This window comes from Ovis aries, chromosome 7 (genome assembly GCF_016772045.2).
Source record: "Ovis aries strain OAR_USU_Benz2616 breed Rambouillet chromosome 7, ARS-UI_Ramb_v3.0, whole genome shotgun sequence".
Taxonomy (NCBI): domain Eukaryota; kingdom Metazoa; phylum Chordata; class Mammalia; order Artiodactyla; family Bovidae; genus Ovis; species Ovis aries.
This window is the reverse complement of record NC_056060.1, coordinates 38,830,132-38,851,653: the sequence shown is the minus strand read 5'-3', so window position 1 is coordinate 38,851,653 and position 21,522 is coordinate 38,830,132. Positions and strand designations below refer to the sequence as shown.

Genomic DNA, 21,522 nt, shown 5'->3' with positions numbered 1-21,522 from the left:
CAGGAATCAATATTGGTGCATGCTAAGTTGCATCTTTTGTGTCTGATTCTTTTCCACTCCATGGACTGTAACCCACCAGGCTCCTCTGTCCATTGAATTCTTTAGCCAAGAATGCTGGAGTGGATTGCCATGCCTTCCTCTAGGCGATCTTCCTGACCCAGAGATTGAACCCGCATCTTTCAGGTCTCTTGCATTGGCAGGCAGGTTCTTTACCACTGGAGCCACCTTGGTAGACTAAGTTTATCTGTTTTTCCCTGTCATGGGGATGATAGTTAAGTGTATTTTGTATCTTCATTATTTTGAAGAAAATGTGAGAAAAAAGTATTTTTTCTTTTGCATAATATTGTCATACTCAACATCTACACTGTATTCTCTTGACAGAAAATATTGTATTATTAGTACTTGCTGTTTGAAATATTAATTCTTATAATCATTTTTTACCAAGTAATACAAGAAATTAGGAACGCAGTGTCAGTCTGTTGTCAAATATCTTATTTTAGACAAATTAAAGGCATCATTTTCTTAGAACTGTTGTTTCTTAGATATAAAAGACATTTGATGGGAAAAATTCATTTGACATTTTAAAATAGTCCCCTAGAACTTAAATGCCTTAACTAGAAACAATTTTAGTTCAATTTGTGCAGTTCTTTGATTAACTGTAAACACTAACAGGTTCTTTTCTATGGAACTGTTTTATTCTTTATATGTATTTATGCATTAATTTTACATGTGCTAAAGGTTGACTGATATTTAAAGAACTTTCCATTAGAAACTTTTAAGTAAATATTAAGAAGGGAAAGGCATTAGGTATGAGATAGTTTCTAAATAATTAAAATGGTATGCCTTTATATGTAAAGGAGCCACATTTAAAAAATATTAATGCCTAAGTTTTGCTTAAGGCCTTTGAGAGGGATGAACCTGAAGGGAGAGAGAACAGAAAGGATGTTATTGCATGACCTTTGGAAGGTAAGATGTGAACCTGAACATTGTCAAGGGCCGTAGAAATGGAGCAGACGTGATTTGACTTGAGAGAGATTGTATGAACTGGAAGCAATAAACTGGTGGTGGTAAGGTGATTCAGCTTTCTGTGTGGTTAGCTTAGAGCATGGTGCATCACTGGGGGAGGGAATATAGGATGTGTTATTAATATTTACTGTCTAAAATCACTTGTTTCTTGTATTGTGTGCATGTTTTTCTTTACTGATGAGATAGAGTGAATGTTTACTGGTGGATATTTAGAAAAACATCTCACCAAAGGGGATGTTTGCATCATTAAATATTTATGTCCTATTTGGAAAAGTGAAAGTCACTCAGTTGTGTCGGACTCTTTGTGATTGTCCTTGGTATAGGACAATAATTGCTGGTAAGGAATAAACCTGTAATTAAAATTAGATGCCAAGAGGAGGCAGGAGATCCTTTAATAGTTCATACGGTTTGCAGCTTTGAGTCTAGAGACGAGAGCATGTAAAGTGTTGTCATTGTGTACCTTACCTTACTGTAGGACCTAGATTTTGAACTGATGCAAACCTCATTTGAATCGTCATTCTACTCTATATCTCAATAGGAAAGTGGTTATCAATTTTGAAGTATTTCTGAGTTTATATCAAGATCTAGTATTCATCTATTTGACTTATAATTAGGATAATTATTATGTGTATATGCAATGTACCTTGCAAATTCAGTTTAATTGAGAAAAAATGATTGTTTATTGGACTGTTACAAGAAAGAGGTTATGTAACGATTCTTACTCTCAAAAATCATTGTTTTAAAGTTAGCATGGTGGATATTTCTTTTTGATGCAAGTATAGGGAACTACAGACAAATCTAACTTGCCTAAAAGAGCCAAAAGTGAAGTTCTCTAGAAATTAGCTGCCGTTTAGAAGGCTTCAAGATGCCAAAAAATCCCTAGCACTTCAAAGCTGTCTTTTCCTCATCTATTTAGCATGCTGTGTCATCCACTCGTGAAATATTCTCCACTGAATTCCAAACACAGGAAATTTTTCCAACGCATTCTTTGAATTCATTGTTGCTGGATAAGTACTGCCCTTGGATATAAAAACATGTATAAAGCAATATTTGTAAATATAATTGCATTTCAGCGAAAGTAGCACTGAAAGTATTATTTGATATTGCATAAGTATCTTAGATTTGGTCACCAATGTGTTTATTTAGAATATATTCAATATGTCTGTGTTTTGAAAAATAGAAAGTTTAGCCCTGAAGTTTAATTGCTTTACAATATGGAAAATAAAATTTCTACCCAGTCAACTGCAGCTATTTAAAGATGAACTGAACTTTATTTTCATCAGAGAAAATATGTAGGGTTGAGTTTTGCCTTAGGCATTGTGAACTAAAATACCAGAAGTGTTGTCCATTTTAAAAACAAAAACAATATGTTTCAGCAGCACTGAGTTTATTTTTAAGTACCTTAAAAGCCACAGGATGTTGTGGGAAGGTCAGTGGTCTGGGAATAAGAAGGCCTGAACTGAGTCCTCTTATTAGTTAGTCATTTAACCATGGACAGACAACTTGACCTTCAGGGACACAATTTTGTTCTCTTTAAAAGAAAGATTGTATGATGTTTTCTCAGGGTGCTTGGTGCCACATGTATGTTTGACTGTCTATGGAGTATCATGGGTGGTTTTTTGATGTAGTTGGGCAAGATCCTCTTACACATAGAATCTATGAGGGTCTCTCTCTCTTCACTTATAAATGAATGAATATCATTCTCATATTTCAGATAAAGGATTAATACAGAAAAATGAAAGTTGCTATAGGGGAGGGACATGAGTCAACAATCAGGTATGATTTGATGTACAAAAATAAAACCCAAGGTAGAAAGCAAAGTTGAAAGCCAATAATTATTTAAATCAGGTAAAGACAAACATCCCAGGGGACAAAAAGTCAGAGTTAGTGTCATAAATGAAAATTTGGGTAAGGACCTGAAAAATCAAAAGAATCACATATGGACTCTGTTTGAGATATTCAAACATAGAAGGAGCATGCTTTCCATATTAGGCCTTAATTCTTCCTTCCATTTCACAATTTTCACAAAATTTCATTACATCAGTTCAGTTCAGTCGCTCAGTCGTGTCCAACTCTTTGCAACCCCATGAACCGCAGCATGCCAGGCCTCCCTATCCGTCACCAACTGCCAGAGTCTACCCAAACGCGTGTACATTGAGTCGGTGATGCCATCCAACCATCTCATCCTCTGTTGTCCTCTTCTCCTCCTGCCCCCAATCTTTCCCAGAATCAGGCTCTTTTCAAATGACTCAGCTCTTTGCATCAGGTGGCCAAAGTATTGGAGTTTCAGCTTCAACATCAGTCCATACAATGAACACCCAGACCTGATCTCCTTTAGGATGGACTGGTTGGATCTCCTTGCAGTCCAAGGGACTCTCAAGAGTCTTCTCCAACACCACAGTTCAAAAGCATCAATTCTTCAGTGCTCAGCCTTCGTCACAGTCCAACTCTCACATCCATACATGACCACAGGAAAAACCATAGCCTTGACTAGATGGACCTTAGTCGGCAAAGTAATGTCCCTGCTTTTGAATATGCTGTCTAGGTTGGTCATGACTTTTCTTCCAAGGAGTAAGTGTCTTTTAATTTCATGGCTGCAGTCACCATCTGCGGTGATTTTGGAGCCCCCCAAAATAAAGTCTGACACTGTTTCCACTGTTTCCCCATCTATTTGCCATGAAGTGATGGGACCAGATGCCATGATCTTTGTTTTCTGAATGTTGAGCTTTAAACCAACTTTTTCACTCTCCTCTTTCACTTTTATCAAGAAACTTTTTAGCTCCTCTTCACTTTCTGCCATAAGGGTGGTGTCATCTGCATATCTGAAGTTATTGATATTTCTCCCAGCAATCTTGATTCCAGCTTGTGTTTCTTCCAGTCCAGCGTTTCTCATTATGTACTCTGTATATAAGTTAAATAAGCAGGGTGACAATATACAGCCTTGACGTACACCTTTTCCTATTTGGAATCAGTCTGTTGTTCCATGTCCAGTTCTAACTGTTGCTTCCTGACCTGCATACAGACCTCTCAAGAGGCAGGTTAGGTGGTCTGGTATTCCCATCTCTTTCAGAATTTTCCACAGTTTATTGTGATCCACACAGTCAAAGGCTTTGGCATAGTGACCACTGGAAAAACCATAGCCATGACTAGATGGACCTTTGTTGGCAAAGTAATATCTCTGCTTTTTCATATGCTGTCTAAGTTAGTCATAACTATCCTTCCAAGGAGTAAGCATCTTTTAATGTCATGGCTGCAGTCACCATCTGCAGTGATTTTGGAGCCCCCCAAAATAAAGTCAGCCACTGTTTCCACGATTTCCCCATCTATTTCCTGTGAAGTGATAGGACCAGATGCCATGATCTTAGTTTTCTGATTGTTGAGCTTTAAGCCAACTTTTTCACTCTCCTCTTACACTTTCATCAAGAGGCTTTTAGTTCCTCTTCACTTTCTGCCATAAGGGTGGTATCATCTGCATATCTGAGGTTATTGATATTTCTCCCAGCAATCTTGATTCCAGCTTGTGCTTCCTCCAGCCAAGCATTTCTCATGATGTACTCTGCATATTAGTTAAATAAGCAGGGTGATAATATATAGCCTTGACATACTCCTTTTCCTATTTGGAACCTGTCTGTTGTTCCATGTCCAGTTCTAACTATTACTTCCTGACCTGCATATAGGTTTCTCAAGAGGCAGGTCATGTGGTCTAGTATTCTCATCTCCTTCAGAATTTTCCATTTCATTTCATTTCCATTTCAAATTAATTTGCATTTCATACTTGGTACTATTTTAGCTTTCATAGTTATTTAAATTAAAATCATGTTTTCTAACATCCAGAAGCTTAAAGTGGCAAATTTCTACAAACTGAACAGAGATTTATTGAGTATTCCTTACATGGCAATCATTGTATCAAGCACTTTACATGTACTATTTTATTTAATTTGTGTGACTTTATAATCTGGATGCCATGATTAAACTTAAAACCTAAGTATTAAGAAGATTGCTCCTTGGGAGAATTGGCTATCCACACCTGATCTGACTGTGTCCAAAGGTCATGTTATTACACATTTTAATATTTTTCCGACTATAAAACTATATGAATATGTCTACATTTGTTATTGAAAATGTATAATGCATGATTAGGGAAAAAAAGGCTAATGTAAAAATATGCCACCTCATGCTAAATGATAAACTCTATGTCCTTCATATTTCATCTAGACACACTTATATAGAATTTACCCATAAAAAATCAATTTCTTATCTTCACCTGGGGGTATGTCTATATCTTTATATGTCAATAACTGTTCATAAGATTAGATTCAGATAATATATATGATATTTTATTAAGTAACCCCAGATAAGTAAACGTGAAAAATATCTTTCCTTGAGAACCCCATGAACAGTATGAAATGCCAAAAATATAGGGCACTGAAAGATGAACTCCCCAGGCTGGTAGGTGCCTGATATGTTCCTGGAGATCAGTGGAGAAATAACTCCAGAAAGAATGAAGGGATGGAGCCAAAGCAAAAACAACACCCAGTTGTGGATGGGACTGGTGATGGATGTAAATCTGATGCTGTAAAGAACAATATTGCACAAGAACCTGGAATGTTAGGTCTTTGAATCAAGGCAAATTGGAAGTGGTCAAACAGGAGATGGCAAGAGTGAACATTATTTTAGGAATCAGCAAACTAAAATGGACTGGAATGGGTGAATTTAACTCAGATGACCATTGTATCTACTATTGTGGGCAAGAATCACTTAGAAGAAATGCAGTAGCCACCACGGTCAGCAAAAGAGTCCGAAATGCAGTACTTGGATGCAATCTCAAAAACGACAGAATGATCTCTGTTCATTTCCAAGACAAACCATTCAATATCACAGTAATCCAAGTCTATGCCCCAAGCATTAATGCTGAAGAAGCTGAAGTTGAACGGTTCTATGAAGACTACGAGACCTTCTAGAACTAACACCCAAAAAAGATGTCTTTTTCATTAAGGGGACTGGAATGCAAAAGTAGGAAGTCAGGAAACACCTGGAGTAACAGGCAAATTTGGCCTTGGAGTACAAAATGAAGCAAGTCAAAGGCTAACAGAGTTTTTCCAAGAGAATGCATTTTCATAGCAAACACCCTCTTCCAACAACACATAGAAGACTCTACACTTGGACATCACTAGATGGTCAATACTGAAATCAGATTGATCATATTCTTTGCAGCCAAAGATGGAAGAGCTATCAAGAGTCAACAAAAACAAGACTGGGAGCTGACTGTGGCTCAGATCATGAACTCCTTATTGCTAAATTCAGACTTAAATTGAAGAAAGGAGGGAGAACCACTAGACCATTCAAGTATGACCTAAATCAAATCCCTTATGGTTATACAGTGGAAGTGACAAATAGAGTCAAGGGATTAGATCTGATAGAGGGCCTGAAGAACTATGGATGGAGGTTCATGACATTGTACAGGAGGCAGAGATCAAGACAATTCCCAAGAAAATAAATGCAGAAAGGCAAAATGATTGTCTGAGGAGGCCTTACAAATAGCTGAGAAAAGAAAAGACATGAAAGGCAAAAGTGAAATGGAAAAATATACCTATTTGAATGCAGAATTCCAAAGAATAGCGAGGAGAGATAAGGAAGCCTTCCTTAATGATCAATGCAAAGAAATAGAGGACAGCACTAGAATGGAAAAGGCTAGAGATCTCTTCAAGAAAACTAGAGATACCAAGGGAACATTTCATGCAAAGATGGGTTCGATAGAGGACAGAAATGGTATAAACCTAACAGCAGCAGAAGGTATTAAGAAGAGGTGGCAAGAATACAGAGAAGAACTATACAAAACAGATCTTCATCACCCAGATAAACACAATGGTGTGATCACCAACCTGGAGCCAGACATCCTGGCATGTGAAGTCAAATGGGCCTTAAGAAGCATCACTATGAAAAAAGGCTAGTGGAGGTGATAGAATTCCAGTTGAACTATTTCAAATCCTCAAAGATGATGCTGTGAAAGTATTGCACTCAATATGCCAGCAAACATGGAAAACTCAGCAGTGACCACAGGACTTGAGGTCAGTTTTCATTCCAACTTCAAAGAAAGGCAATGCAAAAGAATTCTCAAACTACTGCACAATTGCACTCATCTCACATGCTAGCAAAGTAATGCTGAAAATTCTCCAAGCCAGGCTTCAACAGTGTGTGAACTGTGAACTTCCAGCTGTTCCAGCTGAATTTAGAAAAGGCAGAGGAACCAGAGATCAAATTGCTAACATCTGTTGGATCATCAAAAAAGCAAGAGAGTTCCAGAAAAACATCTGTTTCTACTTTATTGACTATGCCAAAGTCTTTGACTGTGTGGATCACAACCAAGTGTGGAAAATTCTGAAAGAAATGGGAATACCAGACCACCTGACCTGCCTCCTGAAAAATCTGTATGCAGGTCAGAAGCAACAGTTAGACCTGGACATGGAACAAGAGTTTGGATCCAAATCGGAAAAGGAGTACATCAAGGCTATATATTGTCCCTCTGCTTATCTAACTTCTATGTAGAGTATATCATGCCAAATGCTGTACTGGATGAAACACAAGCTGGAATCAAGATTGCCAGGAAAAATATCAATAATGTCAGATACACACAGATGACACCACCCTTATGGCAGGGCCTTTTGAAAAAGGAGGGTGAAACAGTTGGCTTAAAACTCAACATTCAGGAAAGTGTCACTGCATTCAGTCCCATCACTTCATGGCAAATAGATGGGGAAACAGGGGAAACAGTGTCAGACTTTATTTTTGGGGGCTCCAAAATCACGGCAGTTGGTGACTGCAGCCATGACATTAAAAGACGCTTATTCCTTGGAAGAATAGTTATGACAAACCTAGATAGCATGTTAAAAAGCAGAGACTACTTGCCAACAAATGTCTGTTTAGTCAAAGCTATGGTTTTTCCAGTGGTCATGTACGGATGTGAGAGTTGGTCTATAAAGAAAGCTGAGCACCGACGAATTGATGCTTTTGAATTGTGATATTGGAGAAGACTGTTGAGAGTCCTTTGGACTGCAAGGAGATCCAACCAGTCCATTCTAAAGGAGATCAGTCCTGAATGTTTATTGGAAAGACTCATGCTGAAGCTGAATTCCATTCCTTTGTCCTCCTGATGCAAAGAACTGACTCATTGGAAACAACCCTGATGCTGGGCAAGATTGAAGGCAGGAGAAGGGGATGACAGAGGATGAGATGGTTGGATGGCATATCCAACTCAATGGACATGAGTTTGAATAAACTTTGGAAGTTGAGATGGACAGTGAAGCCTGGTGGTGAGGCAGTCCATGGCGTCACAAAGAGTCTGACACGACTGAGTGACTGAACTGAACTGACTGAAAAATATCTTTAAATTGTTCTAATGCAAAATGTTCTAAGTTTATTACCTTTATGTTTAAACCTTCATGAATATTCTTATTATTTAGGATATTCAGGATAAAATTTTATAAATTTTTAAGAGCTTTATTACATTTTGACAAATTGTGCTCCAGATAATTTTTTAACATTTTATACCCCTGGTAATTATGATGCCTCTTTCCCTATGTTTAACATTAGATTTTAAGTATATGTGCATATATTATTCTTTTTGACAATTTGTAAGTTTTTTTAAATTTAAATTTATTTATTTTAATTGGAGGCTATTACTTTACAATATTGTATTGGTTTTGCCGTACATACATCAACATGAATCTGCTATGGGTGTACACGTAAGTTTTTATATTCACAAATCTTAATTACTCAGATTAAACATTTATGTCTATGTTTTTGAGCCAGTTAAAGTTTTTTTAAAATTAATTTTGTCCTTGAACATGTCCATTTTCGAATGGAATTTTTATTTTATTTTTTGATGTCAGACTGAATTTTACTGATGAGCTCTTTCTTCTTAATTGAAGAAAGCACATTTCAGGTAGAGAGCAAGTACACCAAGCATCCCTAAATAGGGAATAAAATTTAAATTTGCTAATAACAGATGTATTCTAGGTCCATCGTTTTCCCTCATTCCTGCCCGAGTTAGAAAATGTCCTCATGTGTTTAATCCGTCACTGTAAATTTAATCTCCCCAGTGTTTCCTGAAGCTCTGCCTCCCTCTCTTTTCTGCCCTGCTGCCACTGCTGTTAGTGAAAGTTCTCTTTCACTTCTTCCGTGGACCGTCGCAGTAGCTTTCTTTGAGCCTCCAGCTTTGCCTTATTCACACTGTTCTCAAAATGAGCTTCCTGAAACAGATACCCTACTCCATCAGGGAATTTTATAAATTTGCTTTGTGAGTCTTTTACATATAATGGTATTAGCTCTTTAACTTTATAGTACAAGTCCCCTTGCAGTTTGTCCTTTACCTGTTAACTTTCTTCATGATGCTTTTTCACATTTCAAGGTTAGTAATAATGTAGTCAATTTATTTTCTTTTTTATTCTGCCTTTGGTTTCAAAGAGCTTTACTTTATTTATTTATGTTTTTAGTATTTTTAATTATTTTTATTGGAGCACAGTTGTTTTACAATGTTGTGTTAGTTTCTTTCAAAGAACTTTATTTCAAAATATTAAAGTCCTTGCTCTTTCGGAAATTGTCTTGGAGTACATTTATGGTTTCTTTAAATGCCTAAATCCAACATTTAAAGCAATATTATTTATAAAACAAGAGAGAGTTGTCATACTCATGGCTGATGGTTGGAATCTGTCTTACTCCATAGCTTGCAGAGAGACCTCTGGTGCCTTAACTCAAAATGAAGGGAACTGGAAGCACAGAGCAAGCAGAGCTGCCAGCCGTCAGGGCTGACTGAACCTTTGCCCTGTGGTCTGTTCCCGGCTCTGATCAGTGACTCTCCCTCCTTTTATCTGCTTTGTCCTCATGCCTTGCTTCCGGGTCCTTTGTTACACATGGACTTTCTCCACCTGGACTGTGTGTATTCTTCCCTAAATGAACCTCTTGCCTTCTCATGTTCAGTTATACAAACTTATACTTGGCTCTTAAATTGGCTGGAGAATTCTATCAACAACAAAAATAAAGAGTCTTGAGGATTTTTTTTTTTTTTTTTAATCTAGCACAGAGATTCTAGTAAGCAGCCTTCAGGTACAAATTCACTGAATCTCAGAACCATTCAACAAAGTTGCTGTTCAGTCACTAAGTCGTGTCCAACTCTTGTGATCCCATGGACTGTAACCCACCAGGCTCCTCTGACCATGGGATTTTCCAGGCAAGAATATTGGAGTGGGTTGCCATTTCCTCCTTCACGGGATCTTCCCCATCCAGGTATCAAACCCAAGTCTTCTGCATCTCCTGCACTGGCAGGCTGAGTGAGCCACTTGGGAAGCCTGATATTATTAAAATTCTTTCCAGCTGAGGAAATGAAAACACAGGCTTTTAAAGCTGCCCAGCTGGTGAGATAAAGGATAACCCCACAGCCCCTCTTTCTACACTCCTCCAGGGTGATCAAATTCCCCAAGCCTTGCCTGACTCTTTCCTGATGCCATTTTTAGGTAGTGACCTGATAAAGTACTAAAGCTGCTCTAATCATTCCATCCTTAACAACCACTGGCATTAACTGAACCAAGCTTGCCTCTGTAGAGGCTGTAGAACTAACAATCCACTGCCTCACTTCTGTAAATAAATTACTAATGTTTATTGAGAAGGGTTTTGCCTTACAAGTTATTTGGTCATCCAGTGACTAGTATGGCAAGTCTCACAAAGTAAGCACTTGATAACTGTGACAGAAATGACGCATATACCCTAAGAATTAAACATTCTATGTTCAAAATTTAGCTTTACCTTTTAGTTATTGGCAGACACAAGAAATTGTTTAAGCTTATGATTTTAGTCATAAAGTGGGTCATAGTATATGATCAAGAAAAAAGCATAAAAATCTGAGCAAGTGACAGCCACAAAAATGTATATGATGTTTTGACTTACACTTTCAGATTATCAAGGAATTTCAGGTGCTAAGTAGTTCAGTCATGTCTGACTCTTTGTGGCCCCATGGACTGTAGCCCACCAGGCTCCTCTGTCTTTGGGTTTTCCCAGGCAAGAATACTGGAGTGGGTTGCAATTTCCTTCTCAAGGGGATCTTCCTGAGCCAGGGATCAAACCCATGTCTCTTATGTCTCCTGCATTGGCAGACGTGTTCTTTACCACTAGCAGCAACTGGGAAACCCCAAGGAATTTCAGTTGCTTTAAATCATCATTTCACTTTGTAAAAATCTTAAGATATTTTAGTTTAAAAGTGATGGATACCTGTATATGTATGGCTGAGTCTCTTCACTGTTCACCTGAAAATATCACAACATTGTTAATCGGTTATGCTGCTGCTGCTGCTAAGTTGCTTCAGTCGTGTCCGACTCTGTGTGACCCCATAGACAGCAGCCCACCAGCCTCCTCTGTCCCTGGGATTCTCCAGGAAAGAACACTGGAGTGGGTTGCCATTTCCTTCTCCAATGCATGAAAGTGAAAAGTGAAAGTAAAGCCGCTCAGTTGTGCCTGACTCTTAGCGACCCCATGGACTGCAGCCTACCAGGCTCCTCTGTCCATGGGATTTTCCAGGCAAGAATACTGGAGTGGGGTGCCATAGTCGGCTATACCACAATACAAAATAAAAAGCTTAAAAAATTTAAAAGCTATTCTTGAAAAAGTTATAGGGTAGCTGTTTGATAGAATAGTATGCAATCATTACTAACGACATTAAATTATGGAAGATCATAGGAGATGAATGTTAAGTAAAAAAAATGAAAACTGAAATTATATATATGCTATTACTATGGCTAATATATATATATTTAATAGCTAAAATATACATATATGCTTAGCTCAATGAATAAGCAATAATAGAACCATTGGGTTGGAATAATGGGATTATTTATATGTTTTCTCTTTTTCTGAATTATCATTAGTCTTGATATATTACATTTACAGACTTAACAGGAAAAACAATACTGTTCCCCAATGTCCCTGATGTAACTTACTTTATTACCTTGAATAAAAAGGATTTCATTCAATATTCACTGAAAATATAACAACATCATACACATTTTATTTGTGGAAGCTTGAGCTGGTAGCAGACTAAAACATATTAGGAAAGAGATATAAATGATTTTTCAGCTACTGTCTTCCAATTTAGTAAATTATCCTAATACAAAATTGGAACTCTTATGGAATCCAAGAATCATTATATTTGTCAAGCCTTTAATGTTTTCTGCATTCATAGAGTTTATTACTAAATTAATCCCCAAAGAGTAAATATGCCACTAAAATGATTCAGGCAGTTTTAAAATTTGGAATTATGTGAGAGTTAACTGTGCAAATTATCTAGCATTAGTTATTTTATTTTAGCTGAATAAATCAGTTTAACCAAGATGTGGTGTTTCTAAATGAAAAGTAGAAAGCATTTTGCCAAAGAAGTTCTAAAAATGGGAAAAAGGCTGCCATGATTATTTTTTAAATAAATAAGCATTTCACTAAATTATATTTCTTAGACTTTTTCATATGTTGAATTTCCTCCTTGTTTTGCTTTAGTTGACTTTAAAATATGTTTAACTAGTTTAATATAGAGTGGAAATAAGGCAATGTATTTTTAAATGTCAAGATAATTTTATAACTTTCTCTCACTACTAAGTGATTTAGCACAGACTGTGTTAAAATGATAATGACAACATCTAGAGTCTGTTACTAAAAAAAAAAAAAAAATCCAAAAAATGCTCTATTAATGCCATTAGTCATGGGAAATAGAAGAATGCTCTAGAATCTCTCCTCTTCTCTTCTGGATTCTATTCTGAGAGCCATCTAGCTTTACCTGGCGAGATAAAAAAAGAAAAACAAAACAAAAAGACCCTCATTCGTTTTTTGCACTTGTTGTTCAGTCTCTCAATCATGTCTGACTTTGCAACCCCATTGAGCGCAGCATGCCAGGCTTCCTTGTCCTTCACCATCTCATGGAGCTTGCTCAGACTCATGTCCGTTGAGTCAGTGATGCCATCCAGCCATCTCATTCTTTGTCATCCCCTTCTCCTCCTGCCTTCAATCTTTCCCAGCATCAGGGTCTGTTTTTGCACTATCACTCTGTAATATTTGGGGATACTAAAACAGTGGTAATGGTGATTTAGAACCTCCTCCCCAATACTACCCCAGGTGGAGAAGAATAGTAATTTTTCCTTACCACTCCACTACATCCTTGAGATTAGACTTGTAAACAAATCCGCCATTGCTGATAAATTATAACAGAAATTCACTTCCTAAAACTTTCTATTATAAACTTTAGGAAAGAATAATGTCTTCGTAGCTGAGTATAAAGTCAACCTTGATTTGATGCTTTAATTAATTGATACCAATTTGGCACTGGAAATACCTTCTCCTGGGAGAGTTTTTCACTCATCTTGATCAACCTGCCACCTGGTAGCCCTTCAGTGGAAGTTCCATTTAAACTAGAGAAAGTGATCCCATGGGAAACCTCATTAAAATCTGCTAACTGACACTGTGATAGAACTGAACATTAGTGAACCTGTTTGTAGTGTCATTGTTTTAATTTCTTTAAGAAGAGAGACAAGGGGAGCATGAGGGAAAGCTCCATCTACTTTATAGGCATTAACTCTAGGGTGCCCTTCTAATATGACAAGAAGGTGCTAAGTTCTTCCCATTTCTAATCCAAATTAAGTTCAGTAAGTCTCTTGAGAATTGTTACCTCAATATATTTGAGTATATTATGACATCATGTAAGTCATCATTATGTGATTTTTATATTTGTCTGAACTGTTATATATAGATAGATAGATAGATAGATAGATAATAAAACAGAATTATATTTGTTTCCAGAGCCTTCCTCTGGATATAAAACATGAAAGAAAAATCTTTTTTTTTAAATTTGCAGTCCTCAGTGTGAAGCAGATTTGACATTTCAAAGGTAATTTTAAGTGATTATTATTTGCATAGTAAATTCTCAAGATTCTCTATATGCTCAGACACTTTGCAGTGAGCTAAAGTCATTTGAAAAGCAATGCACCTGGCATTTACATCCTAAAGAGGTGCCAAGCTTAACTAAAATATACTTTAAAGATTTTATCCATTGGTTTAATCTAGATTTTAATGCTATTTTTAACTCCTTAGTTAAAGGAAAAACTAACCTTAAGAACTTCAATTTATGAGGTCAGGTGAAGCTCTACTAGGCATGGATAAGGATTCCAACCTACTTTTGTTTTAGTTGATTTATTAAGTATTGTTTAGATTTGGATTAATTTTGGCCTCAGCCTCTCATCACAATCAGAGTTACTATCCATACAAGTCTTTACTTGAAGAAGCTTCAGAAAGAAAAAAACTACTTACTTCACTCAGTTGTAATTCAGAGTTTTCTGTTGTATGGGGACCAGTTATTGGCGCCTAGCTTTTCAACTTAGAAATAAGATGAAGGGCAACAAAACCAACATGGGCATCCATCAACTTTGGAGCTGCCAGAATTCTAGTCAGTTTGTGATTCCGTTAAAGAACAAATGCTTATCTCTTTCCCTTCATTGAGATACATTTTGAAGATTATGGATAGGCAAGACCTCAGAAAATTTCACAACGTGTCAAGAAGTTGGTCTGAAACCATCCTAAGACTGCTTTCGTCACTGTCACTCACCCAGAAATCTTTGGATTATTGGACTTGTGCAACACGGGCTTGGTTGCCCTCACCCTTCAGCTCTTTTCTCCTGTACTAACCTAATAGCAATGCAAAACCCACATTGCTTCCACTCTGTAAGCTACAGCCTTTTGTAAGCTACTACCCTCCATGGCTCTCCATTACTGTAAGACCAGATCCAGTTTCCTTAACTGTTTTCCAGTGTTTCTCACTTTCTGCTCCATCTTTATACAAAAATTTTATTGTGTGGCAGATACTCTATGAATAGAGTTTTTACTTCAGCCATGTTTTAGGTATGGAGTTAAAGTTTATTTTATATGAGATGTTGTAACTAGTTAATGATTAAAATAACATTAAATTATACACACACACACACACACACACACCCCATATATATGAGTTAAGCTCTGTTTCTAACTACACGCCCATAGGCAAATACTCATTAAGTCATCATCACAGCCTCATTTGTCTCTCATTTTACAGATAGGGAAACTGAGGCACAGGAGCTAAATGCCTTTCTCAAGGTCAAAAAGCTGGAAGTGGAAGAGTGAGAAGGCATCCCCAAGCAGGGTGGCTCTGAGAAGTGTCCATTTCCCCACTGCCTTATGGCATTATGCTGCTTCTTCAGCTCCTTCACAATATTAAAAATTATGCCAAGCTATCCAAACCTTTAAGTGATGCCCTCATTCATGCCATTGTAGGGCCTATTAATGGTGGGAGAAGCATGAAAGGTGACAGTCTCTTTTCCCAGAGCCCTTATTCAGAACTTTATTGCTTGTCATGCTGCAAGATTCATGTCTCTCCATTTCCAGATTTTCCACTGCTTGAAGCTTAATTGTGTTTCTTTTGCATTCCTGTAGCACATATACTTCCTATGTAATTTGATCACTCAGCTGCCCATATCGTCAGTCATGGATATAAAGTATTGCTGAATCTGAGGAAGATAAAGGAAACCTTCCTCTGAGCTCTGTTGCTTTCCCCCCCTCTCTAACTACCAGCCTTGTTTGGGCTTTTCCATATTACCATTTTGGCAGGCATTTATCATAAATCTTTGTGGCTTTTTTTTTGTAGAGAAAGTAGTAATTTATGATCTTGGTGCCATTTTGAAGAATAGAGTTACCTCCTTAGTGGCACCCTCACTATACCTCTTTAGTCATAATTGCTCTGGTTCAGTCACTGAGTTGGTGGTTTGTGCTGAACACTTGGCCTCTTTCCTTCTAGCAGTGACTCAATTGCCCTTTCTCTTTTCTGCAATTCCCTCAATCACTTATGTTATGCACAGGAAAGCACAAGCTTCAGAAAGTGAAATTAAAGATATCTGTCAAAAGAAAGAAAGTATATATATATATATATATATATATATATATATATACAATTTTACGTTGTAATGTGGTGTTAATATATGGTATTAGTAATATATCATTAATGAATCAAATGTATCATGTGTTTACATATGTATACATCCACAGATTTCAAAGGATTAATTTGAAGACTTCCCTTTGAAATATCATTTTTCCATGTTATTGTAAGATTTTTTTCTTTTTTTTTATTGAAGGAAAATTGCTTTACAATGTTGTCTTGGTTCCTGCCATACAATAATGCAAATCAGCCATAATTACACATATATCCTTTCTCTCTTGAGCCTCCTTCCCCTCCCTCCATCCCACTCCTCTAGCTGATCAGGTACTTTGCCATTCATATAAGAGGAGCATACTTGTTCTCAAGTTGAAAAGTTGAAAACTAAGCTACTCAGTTTGTCTTACAGTAATTATTCTAGTGAGAACTTGTGACTAATGTTATAAAATTCTTAGGTTATGCACATTGGTGATCTGTCCTAACATTCCTCTCAACCAAACATTTGGTCATTAAATTGAATTTTCAAATACAACATTATACTTAAAGTTGAAAGTAAAAGTGAAAGTCACTCAGTCATTTCCATCCATTTGCAACCCAATGGACTATACAGTCCATGGAATTCTCCAGGCCAGAATACTCGAGTGGGTAGCCTTTCCCTTCTCCAGAGGATCTTCCCAACCCAGGGATAGAACCCCATATCTCCCGCATTGCAGGTGGATTCTTTACCAGCTGAGCCACAAGGGAAGCCTAAGAATACTGGAGTGGGTAGCCTATCTCTTCTCCAGGGTGGATTGTCCCTACCCAGGAATTGAACCAGGGTCTCCTGCATTGCAAGCGGATTCTTTACCCACTGAACTATCATGGAATCCATACTTTAAGTTATACCCATATAAATGAAAAGGATACCAGTATATAAGAAATGACTAGAAAAACCCTAGAATTTCCTTTCTATTGCTGGAAAAGAGTCCAAAACAATATGGGAAGATTAAATGATATGAAAATTACTTTGCACAATGCCTTGCATATAATTGGTGGTCGTAAAATGTATATTTTATTTAACAATACTGTGTATATGTTCTTGTCTCCAGAAGTTTGCTTGGAAATTAAGTGTTCTTATAGAGTATCCCCTTTTCATCTTCTTGCTAAAATAAATTTCCCTCTATTTCAACCCACTTCCCTGGTGGCTCAGATGGTAAAGCATCTGTCTACAATGCAGGAGACCCAGGTTCGATCCCTGGGTTGGGAAGATCCGCTGGAGAAGGAAATGGCAATCCACTCCAGTACCATTGCCTGGAAAATCTCATGGACAGAGGAGCCTGGTAGACTACAGTCCATGGGGTCGCAAACAAAGTTCACCTTAATCACTGTGTGAAGACTTAGCTGAATAATTAGTCTCACATACATGAAACCAGGCTTCCCAGGTGGCACAGTCGTAAAGAATCCATCTTCAATGTAGAAGACATGGGTTTGATCCCTGGGTCGGGAATATCCCCTGGAGAAGGAAATGGCAACTGGTTCCAGTGTTCTTGCCTGGAAAATTCCAGGGATGGAGGAGCATGGAGGGTTGCAGTCCACAGGGTTGCAAACAGTCAGACATACCTGAGTGACTCACTAACACATGAAACCATATTTACTTTCATTGTTGTTGTTCAGTCATTCATTCATGTTCGACTCTTCATGGCCCCATGGACTGCAGCGCGCCAGGCTTTCCTGTCCTTCAGCATCTCCCGGAGCTTGCTCAATTCATGTCCATTGAGTTGGTGATGCCATCCAACCATCTGTCCTCTGCCATCTCCTTCTTCTCCTGCCTTCAATCTTTCCCACCCTCAGAGTAATTTCAGTGTCACGTCTTTTTGTAATTTCATACTGTTCATGGGGTTCTCAGGGCAAGAATGCTGAAGTGGTTTACCATTCTCTTCTCCAGTGGACCATGTTTTTGTCAGAATTCTCTGCCATGACCCTTCTGTCTTAGGAGGCCCTACATGGCATGGCTCATAGTTTCATTGAGTTAGACAAGGCTGTGATCCATGTGATCAGTTGGTTAGTTTTCTGTGATTGATCACTTTTCATTAGGTGTCTCATTTTGATGATATATAATATGTATATATTGTATCACATGCAGTTAGATGGGCTGCTATATTATGGACTGTTACTATTGTTTTAGTTTTTGGATAGCTGTGCCCCATCTTTTTCCACCTAAGTTATGAAAATCCTAAACACAGGAGCTGACTTATAGTCCATACGGTATTTACCATTATACTACATGCTTGGAGGCAAGCATTCATGTGATTTTTTTCAGGAGTTTGTACATAAATAATTCTCAAAGGAATGTTTGTTTGTTTGTTTTCAGTGAAATGGGGTAAGGAAATACAAAAGCAATTTTAATAGAAATTTGCTGAAAACTGTTATATATGATATAATGTTTATTTTATTATTATTATTTTTTTGCACTTCTATACTCACCTTTTCAGGAATTGTTTGATGACTGAATATTCCTGCTCTTTTCCATGACTTAGCATTTGGCATATTTATTTCTCTGACACATATACACGAAATTTCTTTTTTAAAAAGTTCTTCAAAGTTTTTGTTAACAAACCACAACTATACATAAATGCTTCAGTTCTGCAAGTAAAGTCCAACTTTGTGTGCTCTGGACATCTGATGTTTGAAGAAAGTGAAAGTGAAAGTTGTTGAGTCCTGTCCAACTCTTTGTGACCCCATGGATCATACAGTCCATGGAATTCACTAGGCCAGAATATTTGAATGGGTAGCCTTTCCCTTCTTCAGGGCATCTTCCCAACCCAGGAATTGAACCCAGGTCTCCCGTATTGCAGGTGGATTCTTTACCAGCTGAGTCACAAGGGAAGCCCAAGAATCCTGGAGCGGGTAGCCTATCCCTTCTCCAGTGGATCTTCCTGACCCAGGAATCCAACTGGGGTTTCCTGCATTGCATATGGATTCTCTCAGGGAAGCCCTGTGATGTTGATATGTGGCTAATATATTAAATCATTTTAGGATGAGAGGTGGGAAGAAGAGAAGCCAGAATAATTGTTTAGTATTGAAGTCACGTAGGCAAAATTATCACATACTTTAGTCAATTATTCCCACTTAAAGAAATGTTCCATTACTCAGTTCAGTTCAGTAGCTCAATAGTGTCAGACTCTGCAATCCCATGGACTACAGCACGCCAGCCTCCCTGTCCATTACCAACTTCCAGAGTTTACTTAAACTCATGTCCATTGAATCAGTGATGCCATCCAATCCTCTGTCGTCCCCTTCTCCTGCCCTCAATCTTTCCCAGCATCAGGGTCTTTTCAGATGAGTCAGTTCTTTGCATCAGGTGGCCAAAGTTATGGAGTTTCAGCTTCAGCATCAGTCCTTGCAGTATTTGAACATTCAGGACTGATTTACTTTAGGATGGACTGGTTGGATCTCCTTGCAGTCCAAGGGACTCTCAAGACTCTTCTCTGACTCCACAGTTCAAAAGCATCAATTCTTCAATGCTCAGCTTTCTTTATAGTCCATACGTGACTACAGGAAAAACCATAGCCTTGACTAGATGGAACTCTGTTGACAAAGTAATGTCTCTGCTTTTTATTATGCTAGACAGCATAAGTTGGTTGTAACTTTTCTTCCAAGGAGTAAGCGTCTTTTAATTTCATGGCTGCAGTCACCATCTGCAGTGATTTTGGAGCCCCCCAAAATAAAGTCTGACACTTTTTCACTGTTTCTCCATCTATGTGCAATGAAATGATGGAACCAGATGTCATGATCTTAGTTTTCTGAATGTTGAGTTTTAAGCCAACTTTTTCACTCTCCTTTCACTTTCATCAAGAAGCTTTTTAGTTCTTCACTTTCTGCCATAAGGGTGGTATCATCTGCATATCTGAGGTTATTGATATTTCTCCTGGCAACCTTGATTCCAACTTGTGCTCCATCCAGCCCAGTGTTTCTCATGATGTACTCTGCATATAAGTTAAATAAGCAGAGAGACAATATGCAGCCTTGAAGTACTCCTTTCCCAATTTGGAGCCAGTCCAGTTCTGACTGTTGCTTCCTGACTTGCATACAGATTTCTCAAGAGGCAGGTCAGGCGGTCTGGTATTCCCATCTCTTTAAGAATTTTCCACAGTTGACTGTGTTCCACACAGTCAAAGGCTTTGGCATAGTCAATAAAGCAGAAGTAGATGCTTTTCTGGAACTCTCTTGCTTTTTCAATGATCCAACAGATGTTGGCAACTTGATCTCTGGTTCCTCTGCCTTTTCTAAATCCAGCTTGAACATCTGGAAGTTCACAGTTCACAGTGTTGAAGCCTGGCTTGGAGAATTTTGAGCATTACTTTACCAGCATGTGAGATGAGTGCAATTGTGCAGCAGTTTGAGCATTCTTTGGCATTGCCTTTCTTTGGGATTGGAATGAAAACTGACCTTTTCCAGTCCTGTGGCCACTGCTGAGTTTTCCAAATTTGCTGGCATATTGAGTGTAGCACTTTCACAGCATCATCTTTTAGAATTTGAAATAGCTTAACTGGAATTCCATCACCTCCACTAGCTTTGTTTGTAGTTATGCTTCCTAAGGCCCACTTGACTTCACATTCCAGGATGTCTGGCTCTAGATGAGTGATCACACCATCGTGATTATCTGGGCCATGAAGATCTTTTTTGTATAGTTCTGTGTATTCCCGCCACCTCTTCTTAATATCTTCTGCTTCTATTAGGTCCATATAATTTCTGTCCTTTATTGTTCCCATCTTTGCATGAAATGTTCCATTATTGGTATCACTTATTTCCAGGATTATCATGTTGATAATTATTATTTGGGTCCCTGAGCATGCAACTTCCTATTCCTTCTTGGAGGGTTTATTAGTCAGTGACTCTTAGATTAAAGTGGTAATTTTAACAGGAACTTGTGTTTGTAACCATAACTCCTTGCAGAATTTTATATTTTAAAAAAATTACTTCAGGCAATTTTTAACATCCAGGAAATTTGGAAAGCATCCACATGAAGTAGTTATCCTTCTTGTCTGCTCCCTTCATTCCTAGTTATAAATGCTTGCAAACATCACCTACCACAATCACTGGTTTTACTTGGAGCATTTCTTGTGAGCTGGATATAGAGGTGGCAAGACAGTTAGAGTTTATTAAGGTTCTTTTAATGGCAAAGACCTAAGAGGGCTGTTAGCTGGTGAACTGTCTTCATCACTTACAAGATATTTCTAGTTAGAACAATTTACTGTCCTCAATTAAATACGTAGGGTTCCCACAGATTTCAGTTTAGAGACTGTTTCTGAAAGCACATTCCTCATGTATGAATTTCTTTTGTTCCTTGTTGTTTCAGTCTTTTCAAAGTGTTCCTCTTTGAAAGAATTCGAAATTGGGTTTCTGGGAAAAGCGAACAGCTTTGAACTTCAGTGGTATCATTCACTTCACATGAAAATAAGAAAACCAGTGTCATATATTGCTCAAATCTTTTTCATTAAGTATCTTCCTTTGGTCTTTTTTTTTTTTTT

At 37.7% G+C, this 21,522-nt stretch overlaps 1 protein-coding gene and 1 non-coding gene across 2 annotated transcripts in view; both read left to right on the top strand.

Annotated features, from left to right (window-relative positions):
* MDGA2 (MAM domain containing glycosylphosphatidylinositol anchor 2) overlaps positions 1–21,522 on the top strand; it is a 925,916-nt gene that overhangs the window by 198,904 nt on the left and 705,490 nt on the right. The gene's annotated exons all lie outside the window — the stretch shown is intronic.
* On the top strand, positions 17,187–17,258 carry TRNAC-ACA (transfer RNA cysteine (anticodon ACA)). The gene has a single exon. It is a non-coding gene; the product is annotated as a tRNA-Cys (tRNA).